Source organism: Schistocerca gregaria, chromosome 4 (genome assembly GCF_023897955.1).
Source record: "Schistocerca gregaria isolate iqSchGreg1 chromosome 4, iqSchGreg1.2, whole genome shotgun sequence".
Classification (NCBI taxonomy): domain Eukaryota; kingdom Metazoa; phylum Arthropoda; class Insecta; order Orthoptera; family Acrididae; genus Schistocerca; species Schistocerca gregaria.
In genome coordinates this window covers 12995507-13010192 of record NC_064923.1, presented here as the reverse complement: position 1 = coordinate 13010192, position 14686 = coordinate 12995507, and the positions used below count along the sequence as shown (strand labels likewise).

The 14686-nt window shown below is 46.1% G+C and overlaps 10 non-coding genes across 10 annotated transcripts; all 10 read right to left on the bottom strand.

Moving 5' to 3' along the window:
- Nucleotides 1-786: 786 nt before the first annotated feature.
- Nucleotides 787-858, bottom strand: Trnat-agu (transfer RNA threonine (anticodon AGU)). The gene has a single exon. It is a non-coding gene; the product is annotated as a tRNA-Thr (tRNA).
- A 1452-nt stretch (nucleotides 859-2310) lies between these two features.
- Nucleotides 2311-2382, bottom strand: Trnat-agu (transfer RNA threonine (anticodon AGU)). The gene has a single exon. It is a non-coding gene; the product is annotated as a tRNA-Thr (tRNA).
- A 1447-nt stretch (nucleotides 2383-3829) lies between these two features.
- Trnat-agu (transfer RNA threonine (anticodon AGU)) lies at nucleotides 3830-3901 on the bottom strand. The gene has a single exon. It is a non-coding gene; the product is annotated as a tRNA-Thr (tRNA).
- A 1447-nt stretch (nucleotides 3902-5348) lies between these two features.
- Nucleotides 5349-5420, bottom strand: Trnat-agu (transfer RNA threonine (anticodon AGU)). The gene has a single exon. It is a non-coding gene; the product is annotated as a tRNA-Thr (tRNA).
- A 1452-nt stretch (nucleotides 5421-6872) lies between these two features.
- On the bottom strand, nucleotides 6873-6944 carry Trnat-agu (transfer RNA threonine (anticodon AGU)). Its single transcript has one exon. It is a non-coding gene; the product is annotated as a tRNA-Thr (tRNA).
- A 1447-nt stretch (nucleotides 6945-8391) lies between these two features.
- On the bottom strand, nucleotides 8392-8463 carry Trnat-agu (transfer RNA threonine (anticodon AGU)). The gene has a single exon. It is a non-coding gene; the product is annotated as a tRNA-Thr (tRNA).
- Nucleotides 8464-9925: 1462 nt separating this feature from the next.
- Trnat-agu (transfer RNA threonine (anticodon AGU)) lies at nucleotides 9926-9997 on the bottom strand. The gene has a single exon. It is a non-coding gene; the product is annotated as a tRNA-Thr (tRNA).
- Nucleotides 9998-11438: 1441 nt separating this feature from the next.
- Nucleotides 11439-11510, bottom strand: Trnat-agu (transfer RNA threonine (anticodon AGU)). The gene has a single exon. It is a non-coding gene; the product is annotated as a tRNA-Thr (tRNA).
- A 1444-nt stretch (nucleotides 11511-12954) lies between these two features.
- Nucleotides 12955-13026, bottom strand: Trnat-agu (transfer RNA threonine (anticodon AGU)). Its single transcript has one exon. It is a non-coding gene; the product is annotated as a tRNA-Thr (tRNA).
- Nucleotides 13027-14445: 1419 nt separating this feature from the next.
- Nucleotides 14446-14517, bottom strand: Trnat-agu (transfer RNA threonine (anticodon AGU)). Its single transcript has one exon. It is a non-coding gene; the product is annotated as a tRNA-Thr (tRNA).
- Between the last annotated feature and the right edge of the window lie 169 nt (nucleotides 14518-14686).

Genomic DNA, 14686 nt, shown 5'->3' with positions numbered 1-14686 from the left:
TTAGATGTGCAAGTGCCAGTCAAAAACACGCGGCGACGGCAATATGCAAACCAATTCGCTAGTTAACACCGGTCTTGTTGTGCGTGTTTCAAGCTCAAGAGCATCTCCAAGCAGAAAATGGTCAACAGCAACGTTCACACGGTTTCGTACTGCTCAAGTGCTACACTAAAACGGTATGTTTCTTTTTCAGATCTGGAAAAACACGACCGAGAGAGGAAACAAACACGCAATCTTCGGATACCAAGTCCGACGCCTTATCCATTAGGCCACACGGTCACTGACAAACAAGTGGAACTTATATACGACTCATCTCAAAACGCTCACACCACTGAGGAGTTGTGTTTTCGTTCTACACAGACGCTGCCCCTTGCTCTTTCCCACCCATTTGATACATTCAACCTGCTACGAGACCAACCAAATATAGACTGGGAAACTAAACCACCCACTTTGTGCATTCGGAAATGTAAGGCAGGGCGTCCCTCGCCGCATTTGCTAAGATGTCCATTTGCTACTTCTGCAGAAGTGGCGGCGGCGACGACGACGACAACGACGACGACGACAACCGCGGAAGGCTCTGAGATATGTGAGAAATACATCTATAAAATATATTTCAGACTGTCCCATCCCACCTTATGCTGTACCGCTTTGGCAAATGCTTTATCTGCGCCATTCGCCTTAATCACATCTGAGAGTAATTCTTAATAAAACGCCTCTCGCTAATTGTTAGTCATCCCAGATACTGTTTGCTATAAGGCCACGACGCGCAACTGATATCCAAAATTCGTCTGCCTCCTGTGAGGATCGAACTCACGACCCCTGGTTTACTAGACCAGTGCTCTGCCACTGAGCTAAAGAGGCGCGGCCTAGCGGTACTTTTGCGTACTTCATCCTTACGGTCGTCTGGATCATCAGACTTCAGCTGACAACACTTCATATTACCGTCTAATATTTGCAGCTATGGCGACCCATTACTGCTTGGCTACACATCTGACACGTAAAGGAAGTGCTCTCCAAATAACACCACTTGCATTTCAGAACATGTCTTTCACACATGTCTACAAAATCACCTTCACCTTCAAATACAGTTTCGTAGCGACTGACGGAGACGTAGGCAAAGTTTAAAGTTGCTATTTCCATTACATCACGTTAATGAGAAAAACGGTAAGTTACATCTGCAGAGGAACAAAATTCCGTTCCTCCCCACGTGGGGATCGAACCCACGACCCTGGGATTAAGAGCCTTATGTTCTACCGACTGAGCTAGCCGCGCTGCCTCGGTGAGTATATGCCGGTTAACACGTCACACAGTACTCGTTTGATTGATTGGTCCCATACAGAACCTCCCCATGTTGCCTAATGTTTTCCTAACGTCACACTCGTCACGTAGTTCACTTTTATTTCATAATCATTTCTGAGAGGTAACAGAATTGCATGACAACCTGCAGAGCTAGTTTCGTCAAAATTAACACACATACTTGATGTGACTCATAAGCCGAACGAGTTACTTTCCGACGTTATTTTAGATGTGCAAGTGCCAGTCAAAAACACGCGGCGACGGCAATATGCAAACCAATTCGCTAGTTAACACCGGTCTTGTTGTGCGTGTTTCAAGCTCAAGAGCATCTCCAAGCAGAAAATGGTCAACAGCAACGTTCACACGGTTTCGTACTGCTCAAGTGCTACACTAAAACGGTATGTTTCTTTTTCAGATCTGGAAAAACACGACCGAGAGAGGAAACAAACACGCAATCTTCGGATACCAAGTCCGACGCCTTATCCATTAGGCCACACGGTCACTGACAAACAAGTGGAACTTATATACGACTCATCTCAAAACGCTCACACCACTGAGGAGTTGTGTTTTCGTTCTACACAGACGCTGCCCCTTGCTCTTTCCCACCCATTTGATACGTTCAACCTGCTACGAGACCTACCAAATATAGACTGGGAAACTAAACCACCCACTTTGTGCATTCGGAAATGTAAGGCAGGGCGTCCCTCGCCGCATTTGCTAAGATGTCCATTTGCTACTTCTGCAGAAGTGGCGGCGGCGGCGACGACGACGACGACAACGACGACGACGACAACCGCGGAAGGCTCTGAGATATGTGAGAAATACATCTATAAAATATATTTCAGACTGTCCCATCCCACCTTATGCTGTACCGCTTTGGCAAATGCTTTATCTGCGCCATTCGCCTTAATCACATCTGAGAGTAATTCTTAATAAAACGCCTCTCGCTAAGTGTTAGTCATCCCAGATACTGTTTGCTATAAGGCCACGACGCGCAACTGATATCCAAAATTCGTCTGCCTTCTGTGAGGATCGAACTCACGACCCCTGGTTTACTAGACCAGTGCTCTGCCACTGAGCTAAAGAGGCGCGGCCTAGCGGTACTTTTGCGTACTTCATTCTTACGGTCGTCTGGATCATCAGACTTCAGCTGACAACACTTCATATTACCGTCTAATATTTGCAGCTATGGCGACCCATTACTGCTTGCCTACACATCTGACACGTAAAGGAAGTGCTCTCCAAATAACACGACTTGCATTTCAGAACATGTCTTTCACACATGTCTACAAAATCACCTTCACCTTCAAATACAGTTTCGTAGCGACTGACGGAGACGTAGGCAAAGTTTAAAGTTGCTATTTCCATTACATCACGTTAATCAGAAAAACGGTAAGTTACATCTGCAGAGGAACAAAATTCCGTTCCTCCCCACGTGGGGATCGAACCCACGACCCTGGGATTAAGAGCCTTATGTTCTACCGACTGAGCTAGCCGCGCTGCCTCGGTGAGTATATGCCGGTTAGCACGTCACACAGTACTCGTTTGGGTTGATTGGTCCCATACAGAACCTCCCCATGTTGCCTAATGTTTTCCTAACGTCACACTCGTCACGTAGTTCACTTTTATTTCATAATCATTTCTGAGAGGTAACAGAATTGCATGACAACCTGCAGAGCTAGTTTCGTCAAAATTAACACACATACTTGATGTGACTCATAAGCCGAACGAGTTACTTTCCGACGTTATTTTAGATGTGCAAGTGCCAGTCAAAAACACGCGGCGACGGCAATATGCAAACCAATTCGCTAGTTAACACCGGTCTTGTTGTGCGTGTTTCAAGCTCAAGAGCATCTCCAAGCAGAAAATGGTCAACAGCAACGTTCACACGGTTTCGTACTGCTCAAGTGCTACACTAAAACGGTATGTTTCTTTTTCAGATCTGGAAAAACACGACCGAGAGAGGAAACAAACACGCAATCTTCGGATACCAAGTCCGACGCCTTATCCATTAGGCCACACGGTCACTGACAAACAAGTGGAACTTATATACGACTCATCTCAAAACGCTCACACCACTGAGGAGTTGTGTTTTCGTTCTACACAGACGCTGCCCCTTGCTGTTTCCCACGCATTTGATACATTCAACCTGCTACGAGACCTACCAAATATAGACTGGGAAACTAAACCACCCACTTTGTGCATTCGGAAATGTAAGGCAGGGCGTCCCTCGCCGCATTTGCTACGATGTCCATTTGCTACTTCTGCAGAAGTGGCGGCGGCGACGACGACGACAACGACGACGACGACAACCGCGGAAGGCTCTGAGATATGTGAGAAATACATCTATAAAATATATTTCAGACTGTCCCATCCCACCTTATGCTGTACCGCTTTGGCAAATGCTTTATCTGCGCCATTCGCCTTAATCACATCTGAGAGTAATTCTTAATAAAACGCCTCTCGCTAATTGTTAGTCATCCCAGATACTGTTTGCTATAAGGCCACGACGCGCAACTGATATCCAAAATTCGTCTGCCTCCTGTGAGGATCGAACTCACGACCCCTGGTTTACTAGACCAGTGCTCTGCCACTGAGCTAAAGAGGCGCGGCCTAGCGGTACTTTTGCGTACTTCATCCTTACGGTCGTCTGGATCATCAGACTTCAGCTGACAACACTTCATATTACCGTCTAATATTTGCAGCTATGGCGACCCATTACTGCTTGGCTACACATCTGACACGTAAAGGAAGTGCTCTCCAAATAACACCACTTGCATTTCAGAACATGTCTTTCACACATGTCTACAAAATCACCTTCACCTTCAAATACAGTTTCGTAGCGACTGACGGAGACGTAGGCAAAGTTTAAAGTTGCTATTTCCATTACATCACGTTAATCAGAAAAACGGTAAGTTACATCTGCAGAGGAACAAAATTCCGTTCCTCCCCACGTGGGGATCGAACCCACGACCCTGGGATTAAGAGCCTTATGTTCTACCGACTGAGCTAGCCGCGCTGCCTCGGTGAGTATATGCCGGTTAGCACGTCACACAGTACTCGTTTGGGTTGATTGGTCCCATACAGAACCTCCCCATGTTGCCTAATGTTTTCCTAACGTCACACTCGTCACGTAGTTCACTTTTATTTCATAATCATTTCTGAGAGGTAACAGAATTGCATGACAACCTGCAGAGCTAGTTTCGTCAAAATTAACACATATACTTGATGTGACTCATAAGCCGAACGAGTTACTTTCCGACGTTATTTTAGATGTGCAAGTGCCAGTCAAAAACACGCGGCGACGGCAATATGCAAACCAATTCGCTAGTTAACACCGGTCTTGTTGTGCGTGTTTCAAGCTCAAGAGCATCTCCAAGCAGAAAATGGTCAACAGCAACGTTCACACGGTTTCGTACTGCTCAAGTGCTACACTAAAACGGTATGTTTCTTTTTCAGATCTGGAAAAACACGACCGAGAGAGGAAACAAACACGCAATCTTCGGATACCAAGTCCGACGCCTTATCCATTAGGCCACACGGTCACTGACAAACAAGTGGAACTTATATACGACTCATCTCAAAACGCTCACACCACTGAGGAGTTGTGTTTTCGTTCTACACAGACGCTGCCCCTTGCTCTTTCCCACCCATTTGATACATTCAACCTGCTACGAGACCAACCAAATATAGACTGGGAAACTAAACCACCCACTTTGTGCATTCGGAAATGTAAGGCAGGGCGTCCCTCGCCGCATTTGCTAAGATGTCCATTTGCTACTTCTGCAGAAGTGGCGGCGGCGACGACGACGACAACGACGACGACGACAACCGCGGAAGGCTCTGAGATATGTGAGAAATACATCTATAAAATATATTTCAGACTGTCCCATCCCACCTTATGCTGTACCGCTTTGGCAAATGCTTTATCTGCGCCATTCGCCTTAATCACATCTGAGAGTAATTCTTAATAAAACGCCTCTCGCTAATTGTTAGTCATCCCAGATACTGTTTGCTATAAGGCCACGACGCGCAACTGATATCCAAAATTCGTCTGCCTCCTGTGAGGATCGAACTCACGACCCCTGGTTTACTAGACCAGTGCTCTGCCACTGAGCTAAAGAGGCGCGGCCTAGCGGTACTTTTGCGTACTTCATCCTTACGGTCGTCTGGATCATCAGACTTCAGCTGACAACACTTCATATTACCGTCTAATATTTGCAGCTATGGCGACCCATTACTGCTTGCCTACACATCTGACACGTAAAGGAAGTGCTCTCCAAATAACACCACTTGCATTTCAGAACATGTCTTTCACACATGTCTACAAAATCACCTTCACCTTCAAATACAGTTTCGTAGCGACTGACGGAGACGTAGGCAAAGTTTAAAGTTGCTATTTCCATTACATCACGTTAATGAGAAAAACGGTAAGTTACATCTGCAGAGGAACAAAATTCCGTTCCTCCCCACGTGGGGATCGAACCCACGACCCTGGGATTAAGAGCCTTATGTTCTACCGACTGGGCTAGCCGCGCTGCCTCGGTGAGTATATGCCGGTTAACACGTCACACAGTACTCGTTTGATTGATTGGTCCCATACAGAACCTCCCCATGTTGCCTAATGTTTTCCTAACGTCACACTCGTCACGTAGTTCACTTTTATTTCATAATCATTTCTGAGAGGTAACAGAATTGCATGACAACCTGCAGAGCTAGTTTCGTCAAAATTAACACACATACTTGATGTGACTCATAAGCCGAACGAGTTACTTTCCGACGTTATTTTAGATGTGCAAGTGCCAGTCAAAAACACGCGGCGACGGCAATATGCAAACCAATTCGCTAGTTAACACCGGTCTTGTTGTGCGTGTTTCAAGCTCAAGAGCATCTCCAAGCAGAAAATGGTCAACAGCAACGTTCACACGGTTTCGTACTGCTCAAGTGCTACACTAAAACGGTATGTTTCTTTTTCAGATCTGGAAAAACACGACCGAGAGAGGAAACAAACACGCAATCTTCGGATACCAAGTCCGACGCCTTATCCATTAGGCCACACGGTCACTGACAAACAAGTGGAACTTATATACGACTCATCTCAAAACGCTCACACCACTGAGGAGTTGTGTTTTCGTTCTACACAGACGCTGCCCCTTGCTCTTTCCCACCCATTTGATACATTCAACCTGCTACGAGACCTACCAAATATAGACTGGGAAACTAAACCACCCACTTTGTGCATTCGGAAATGTAAGGCAGGGCGTCCCTCGCCGCATTTGCTAAGATGTCCATTTGCTACTTCTGCAGAAGTGGCGGCGGCGGCGACGACGACGACGACAACGACGACGACGACAACCGCGGAAGGCTCTGAGATATGTGAGAAATACATCTATAAAATATATTTCAGACTGTCCCATCCCACCTTATGCTGTACCGCTTTGGCAAATGCTTTATCTGCGCCATTCGCCTTAATCACATCTGAGAGTAATTCTTAATAAAACGCCTCTCGCTAAGTGTTAGTCATCCCAGATACTGTTTGCTATAAGGCCACGACGCGCAACTGATATCCAAAATTCGTCTGCCTTCTGTGAGGATCGAACTCACGACCCCTGGTTTACTAGACCAGTGCTCTGCCACTGAGCTAAAGAGGCGCGGCCTAGCGGTACTTTTGCGTACTTCATTCTTACGGTCGTCTGGATCATCAGACTTCAGCTGACAACACTTCATATTACCGTCTAATATTTGCAGCTATGGCGACCCATTACTGCTTGCCTACACATCTGACACGTAAAGGAAGTGCTCTCCAAATAACACCACTTGCATTTCAGAACATGTCTTTCACACATGTCTACAAAATCACCTTCACCTTCAAATACAGTTTCGTAGCGACTGACGGAGACGTAGGCAAAGTTTAAAGTTGCTATTTCCATTACATCACGTTAATCAGAAAAACGGTAAGTTACATCTGCAGAGGAACAAAATTCCGTTCCTCCCCACGTGGGGATCGAACCCACGACCCTGGGATTAAGAGCCTTATGTTCTACCGACTGAGCTAGCCGCGCTGCCTCGGTGAGTATATGCCGGTTAGCACGTCACACAGTACTCGTTTGGGTTGATTGGTCCCATACAGAACCTCCCCATGTTGCCTAATGTTTTCCTAACGTCACACTCGTCACGTAGTTCACTTTTATTTCATAATCATTTCTGAGAGGTAACAGAATTGCATGACAACCTGCAGAGCTAGTTTCGTCAAAATTAACACACATACTTGATGTGACTCATAAGCCGAACGAGTTACTTTCCGACGTTATTTTAGATGTGCAAGTGCCAGTCAAAAACACGCGGCGACGGCAATATGCAAACCAATTCGCTAGTTAACACCGGTCTTGTTGTGCGTGTTTCAAGCTCAAGAGCATCTCCAAGCAGAAAATGGTCAACAGCAACGTTCACACGGTTTCGTACTGCTCAAGTGCTACACTAAAACGGTATGTTTCTTTTTCAGATCTGGAAAAACACGACCGAGAGAGGAAACAAACACGCAATCTTCGGATACCAAGTCCGACGCCTTATCCATTAGGCCACACGGTCACTGACAAACAAGTGGAACTTATATACGACTCATCTCAAAACGCTCACACCACTGAGGAGTTGTGTTTTCGTTCTACACAGACGCTGCCCCTTGCTGTTTCCCACGCATTTGATACATTCAACCTGCTACGAGACCTACCAAATATAGACTGGGAAACTAAACCACCCACTTTGTGCATTCGGAAATGTAAGGCAGGGCGTCCCTCGCCGCATTTGCTACGATGTCCATTTGCTACTTCTGCAGAAGTGGCGGCGGCGACGACGACGACAACGACGACGACGACAACCGCGGAAGGCTCTGAGATATGTGAGAAATACATCTATAAAATATATTTCAGACTGTCCCATCCCACCTTATGCTGTACCGCTTTGGCAAATGCTTTATCTGCGCCATTCGCCTTAATCACATCTGAGAGTAATTCTTAATAAAACGCCTCTCGCTAATTGTTAGTCATCCCAGATACTGTTTGCTATAAGGCCACGACGCGCAACTGATATCCAAAATTCGTCTGCCTCCTGTGAGGATCGAACTCACGACCCCTGGTTTACTAGACCAGTGCTCTGCCACTGAGCTAAAGAGGCGCGGCCTAGCGGTACTTTTGCGTACTTCATCCTTACGGTCGTCTGGATCATCAGACTTCAGCTGACAACACTTCATATTACCGTCTAATATTTGCAGCTATGGCGACCCATTACTGCTTGGCTACACATCTGACACGTAAAGGAAGTGCTCTCCAAATAACACCACTTGCATTTCAGAACATGTCTTTCACACATGTCTACAAAATCACCTTCACCTTCAAATACAGTTTCGTAGCGACTGACGGAGACGTAGGCAAAGTTTAAAGTTGCTATTTCCATTACATCACGTTAATCAGAAAAACGGTAAGTTACATCTGCAGAGGAACAAAATTCCGTTCCTCCCCACGTGGGGATCGAACCCACGACCCTGGGATTAAGAGCCTTATGTTCTACCGACTGAGCTAGCCGCGCTGCCTCGGTGAGTATATGCCGGTTAGCACGTCACACAGTACTCGTTTGGGTTGATTGGTCCCATACAGAACCTCCCCATGTTGCCTAATGTTTTCCTAACGTCACACTCGTCACGTAGTTCACTTTTATTTCATAATCATTTCTGAGAGGTAACAGAATTGCATGACAACCTGCAGAGCTAGTTTCGTCAAAATTAACACACATACTTGATGTGACTCATAAGCCGAACGAGTTACTTTCCGACGTTATTTTAGATGTGCAAGTGCCAGTCAAAAACACGCGGCGACGGCAATATGCAAACCAATTCGCTAGTTAACATCGGTCTTGTTGTGCGTGTTTCAAGCTCAAGAGCATCTCCAAGCAGAAAATGGTCAACAGCAACGTTCACACGGTTTCGTACTGCTCAAGTGCTACACTAAAACGGTATGTTTCTTTTTCAGATCTGGAAAAACACGACCGAGAGAGGAATCAAACACGCAATCTTCGGATACGAAGTCCGACGCCTTATCCATTAGGCCACACGGTCACTGACAAACAAGTGGAACTTATATACGACTCATCTCAAAACGCTCACACCACTGAGGAGTTGTGTTTTCGTTCTACACAGACGCTGCCCCTTGCTCTTTCCCACCCATTTGATACATTCAACCTGCTACGAGACCTACCAAATATAGACTGGGAAACTAAACCACACACTTTGTGCATTCGGAAATGTAAGGCAGGGCGTCCCTCGCCGCATTTGCTACGATGTCCATTTTCTACTTCTGCAGAAGTGGCGGCGGCGGCGGCGGCGACGACGACGACGACGACGACGACGACGACGACAACCGCGGAAGGCTCTGAGATATGTGAGAAATACATCTATAAAATGTATTTCAGACTGTTCCATTCCACCTTATGCTGTACCGCTTTGGCAAATGCTTTATCTGCGCCATTCGCCTTAATCACATCTGAGAGTAATTCTTAATAAAACGCCTCTCGCTAATTGTTAGTCATCCCAGATACTGTTTGCTATAAGGCCACGACGCGCAACTGATATCCAAAATTCGTCTGCCTCCTGTGAGGATCGAACTCACGACCCCTGGTTTACTAGACCAGTGCTCTGCCACTGAGCTAAAGAGGCGCGGCCTAGCGGTACTTTTGCGTATTTCATCCTTACGGTCGTCTGGATCATCAGACTTCAGCTGACAACACTTCATATTACCGTCTAATATTTGCAGCTATGGCGACCCATTACTGCTTGGCTACACATCTGACACGTAAACGAAGTGCTCTCCAAATAACACCACTTGCATTTCAGAACATGTCTTTCACACATGTCTACAAAATCACCTTCACCTTCAAATACAGTTTCGTAGCGACTGACGGAGACGTAGGCAAAGTTTAAAGTTGCTATTTCCATTACATCACGTTAATGAGAAAAACGGTAAGTTACATCTGCAGAGGAACAAAATTCCGTTCCTCCCCACGTGGGGATCGAACCCACGACCCTGGGATTAAGAGAATTATGTTCTACCGACTGAGCTAGCCGCGCTGCCTCGGTGAGTATATGCCGGTTAGCACGTCACACAGTACTCGTTTGGGTTGATTGGTCCCATACAGAACCTCCCCATGTTGCCTAATGTTTTCCTAACGTCACACTCGTCACGTAGTTCACTTTTATTTCATAATCATTTCTGAGAGGTAACAGAATTGCATGACAACCTGCAGAGCTAGTTTCGTCAAAATTAACACACATACTTGATGTGACTCATAAGCCGAACGAGTTACTTTCCGACGTTATTTTAGATGTGCAAGTGCCAGTCAAAAACACGCGGCGACGGCAATATGCAAACCAATTCGCTAGTTAACACCGGTCTTGTTGTGCGTGTTTCAAGCTCAAGAGCATCTCCAAGCAGAAAATGGTCAACAGCAACGTTCACACGGTTTCGTACTGCTCAAGTGCTACACTAAAACGGTATGTTTCTTTTTCAGATCTGGAAAAACACGACCGAGAGAGGAATCAAACACGCAATCTTCGGATACCAAGTCCGACGCCTTATCCATTAGGCCACACGGTCACTGACAAACAAGTGGAACTTATATACGACTCATCTCAAAACGCTCACACCACTGAGGAGTTGTGTTTTCGTTCTACACAGACGCTGCCCCTTGCTCTTTCCCACCCATTTGATACATTCAACCTGCTACGAGACCTACCAAATATAGACTGGGAAACTAAACCACACACTTTGTGCATTCGGAAATGTAAGGCAGGGCGTCCCTCGCCGCATTTGCTACGATGTCCATTTGCTACTTCTGCAGAAGTGGCGGCGGCGGCGACGACGACGACGACGACAACCGCGGAAGGCTCTGAGATATGTGAGAAATACATCTATAAAATGTATTTCAGACTGTCCCATCCCACCTTATGCTGTACCGCTTTGGCAAATGCTTTATCTGCGCCATTCGCCTTAATCACATCTGAGAGTAATTCTTAATAAAACGCCTCTCGCTAATTGTTAGTCATCCCAGATACTGTTTGCTATAAGGCCACGACGCGCAACTGATATCCAAAATTCGTCTGCCTCCTGTGAGGATCGAACTCACGACCCCTGGTTTACTAGACCAGTGCTCTGCCACTGAGCTAAAGAGGCGCGGCCTAGCGGTACTTTTGCGTACTTCATCCTTACGGTCGTCTGGATCATCAGACTTCAGCTGACAACACTTCATATTACCGTCTAATATTTGCAGCTATGGCGACCCATTACTGCTTGCCTACACATCTGACACGTAAAGGAAGTGCTCTCCAAATAACACCACTTGCATTTCAGAACATGTCTTTCACACATGTCTACGAAATCACCTTCACCTTCAAATACAGTTTCGTAGCGACTGACGGAGACGTAGGCAAAGATTAAAGTTGCTATTTCCATTACATCACGTTAATCAGAAAAACGGTAAGTTACATCTGCAGAGGAAAAAAATTCCGTTCCTCCCCATGTGGGGATCGAAGCCACGACCCTGGGATTAAGAGCCTTATGTTCTACCGACTGAGCTAGCCGCGCTGCCTCGGTGAGTATATGCCGGTTAGCACGTCACACAGTACTCGTTTGGGTTGATTGGTCCCATACAGAACCTCCCCATGTTGCCTAATGTTTTCCTAACGTCACACTCGTCACGTAGTTCACTTTTATTTCATAATCATTTCTGAGAGGTAACAGAATTGCATGACAACCTGCAGAGCTAGTTTCGTCAAAATTAACACACATACTTGATGTGACTCATAAGCCGAACGAGTTACTTTCCGACGTTATTTTAGATGTGCAAGTGCCAGTCAAAAACACGAGGCGACGGCAATATGCAAACCAATTCGCTAGTTAACACCGGTCTTGTTGTGCGTGTTTCAAGCTCAAGAGCATCTCCAAGCAGAAAATGGTCAACAGCAACGTTCACACGGTTTCGTACTGCTCAAGTGCTACACTAAAACGGTATGTTTCTTTTTCAGATCTGGAAAAACACGACCGAGAGAGGAAACAAACACGCAATCTTCGGATACCAAGTCCGACGCCTTATCCATTAGGCCACACGGTCACTGACAAACAAGTGGAACTTATATACGACTCATCTCAAAACGCTCACACCACTGAGGAGTTGTGTTTTCGTTCTACACAGACGCTGCCCCTTGCTCTTTCCCACCCATTTGATACATTCAACCTGCTACGATACCTACCAAATATAGACTGGGAAACTAAACCACCCACTTTGTGCATTCGGAAATGTAAGGCAGGGCGTCCCTCGCCGCATTTGCTACGATGTCCATTTGCTACTTCTGCAGAAGTGGCGACGACGACGACAACGACGACGACGACGACAACCGCGGAAGGCTCTGAGATATGTGAGAAATACATCTATAAAATATATTTCAGACTGTCCCATCCCACCTTATGCTGTACCGCTTTGGCAAATGCTTTATCTGCGCCATTCGCCTTAATCACATCTGAGAGTAATTCTTAATAAAACGCCTCTCGCTAATTGTTAGTCATCCCAGATACTGTTTGCTATAAGGCCACGACGCGCAACTGATATCCAAAATTCGTCTGCCTCCTGTGAGGATCGAACTCACGACCCCTGGTTTACTAGACCAGTGCTCTGCCACTGAGCTAAAGAGGCGCGGCCTAGCGGTATTTTTGCGTACTTCATCCTTACGGTCGTCTGGATCATCAGACTTCAGCTGACAACACTTCATATTACCGTCTAATATTTGCAGCTATGGCGACCCATTACTGCTTGCCTACACATCTGACACGTAAAGGAAGTGCTCTCCAAATAACACCACTTGCATTTCAGAACATGTCTTTCACACATGTCTACAAAATCACCTTCACCTTCAAATACAGTTTCGTAGCGACTGACGGAGACGTAGGCAAAGTTTAAAGTTGCTATTTCCATTACATCACGTTAATGAGAAAAACGGTAAGTTACATCTGCAGAGGAACAAAATTCCGTTCCTCCCCACGTGGGGATCGAACCCACGACCCTGGGATTAAGAGCCTTATGTTCTACCGACTAAGCTAGCCGCGCTGCCTCGGTGAGTATATGCCGGTTAGCACGTCACACAGTACTCGTTTGGGTTGATTGGTCCCATACAGAACCTCCCCATGTTGCCTAATGTTTTCCTAACGTCACACTCGTCACGTAGGTCACTTTTATTTCATAATCATTTCTGAGAGGTAACAGAACTGCATGACAACCTGCAGAGCTAGTTTCGTCAAAATTAACACACATACTTGATGTGACTCATAAGCCGAACGAGTTACTTTCCGACGTTATTTTAGATGTGCAAGTGCCAGTCAAAAACACGCGGCGACGGCAATATGCAAACCAATTCGCTAGTTAACACCGGTCTTGTTGTGCGTGTTTCAAGCTCAAGAGCATCTCCAAGCAGAAAATGGTCAACAGCAACGTTCACACGGTTTCGTACTGCTCAAGTGCTACACTAAAACGGTATGTTTCTTTTTCAGATCTGGAAAAACACGACCGAGAGAGGAATCAAACACGCAATCTTCGGATACGAAGTCCGACGCCTTATCCATTAGGCCACACGGTCACTGACAAACAAGTGGAACTTATATACGACTCATCTCAAAACGCTCACACCACTGAGGAGTTGTGTTTTCGTTCTACACAGACGCTGCCCCTTGCTCTTTCCCACCCATTTGATACATTCAACCTGCTACGAGACCTACCAAATATAGACTGGGAAACTAAACCACACACTTTGTGCATTCGGAAATGTAAGGCAGGGCGTCCCTCGCCGCATTTGCTACTTCTGCAGAAGTGGCGGCGACGACGACGACGACGACAACCGCGGAAGGCTCTGAGATATGTGAGAAATACATCTATAAAATGTATTTCAGACTGTCCCATCCCACCTTATGCTGTACCGCTTTGGCAAATGCTTTATCTGCGCCATTCGCCTTAATCACATCTGAGAGTAATTCTTAATAAAACGCCTCTCGCTAATTGTTAGTCATCCCAGATACTGTTTGCTATAAGGCCACGACGCGCAACTGATATCCAAAATTCGTCTGCCTCCTGTGAGGATCGAACTCACGACCCCTGGTTTACTAGACCAGTGCTCTGCCACTGAGCTAAAGAGGCGCGGCCTAGCGGTACTTTTGCGTACTTCATCCTTACGGTCGTCTGGATCATCAGACTTCAGCTGACAACACTTCATATTACCGTCTAATATTTGCAGCTATGGCGACCCATTACTGCTTGGCTACACATCTGACACGTAAAGGAAGTGCTCTCCAAATAACACCACTTG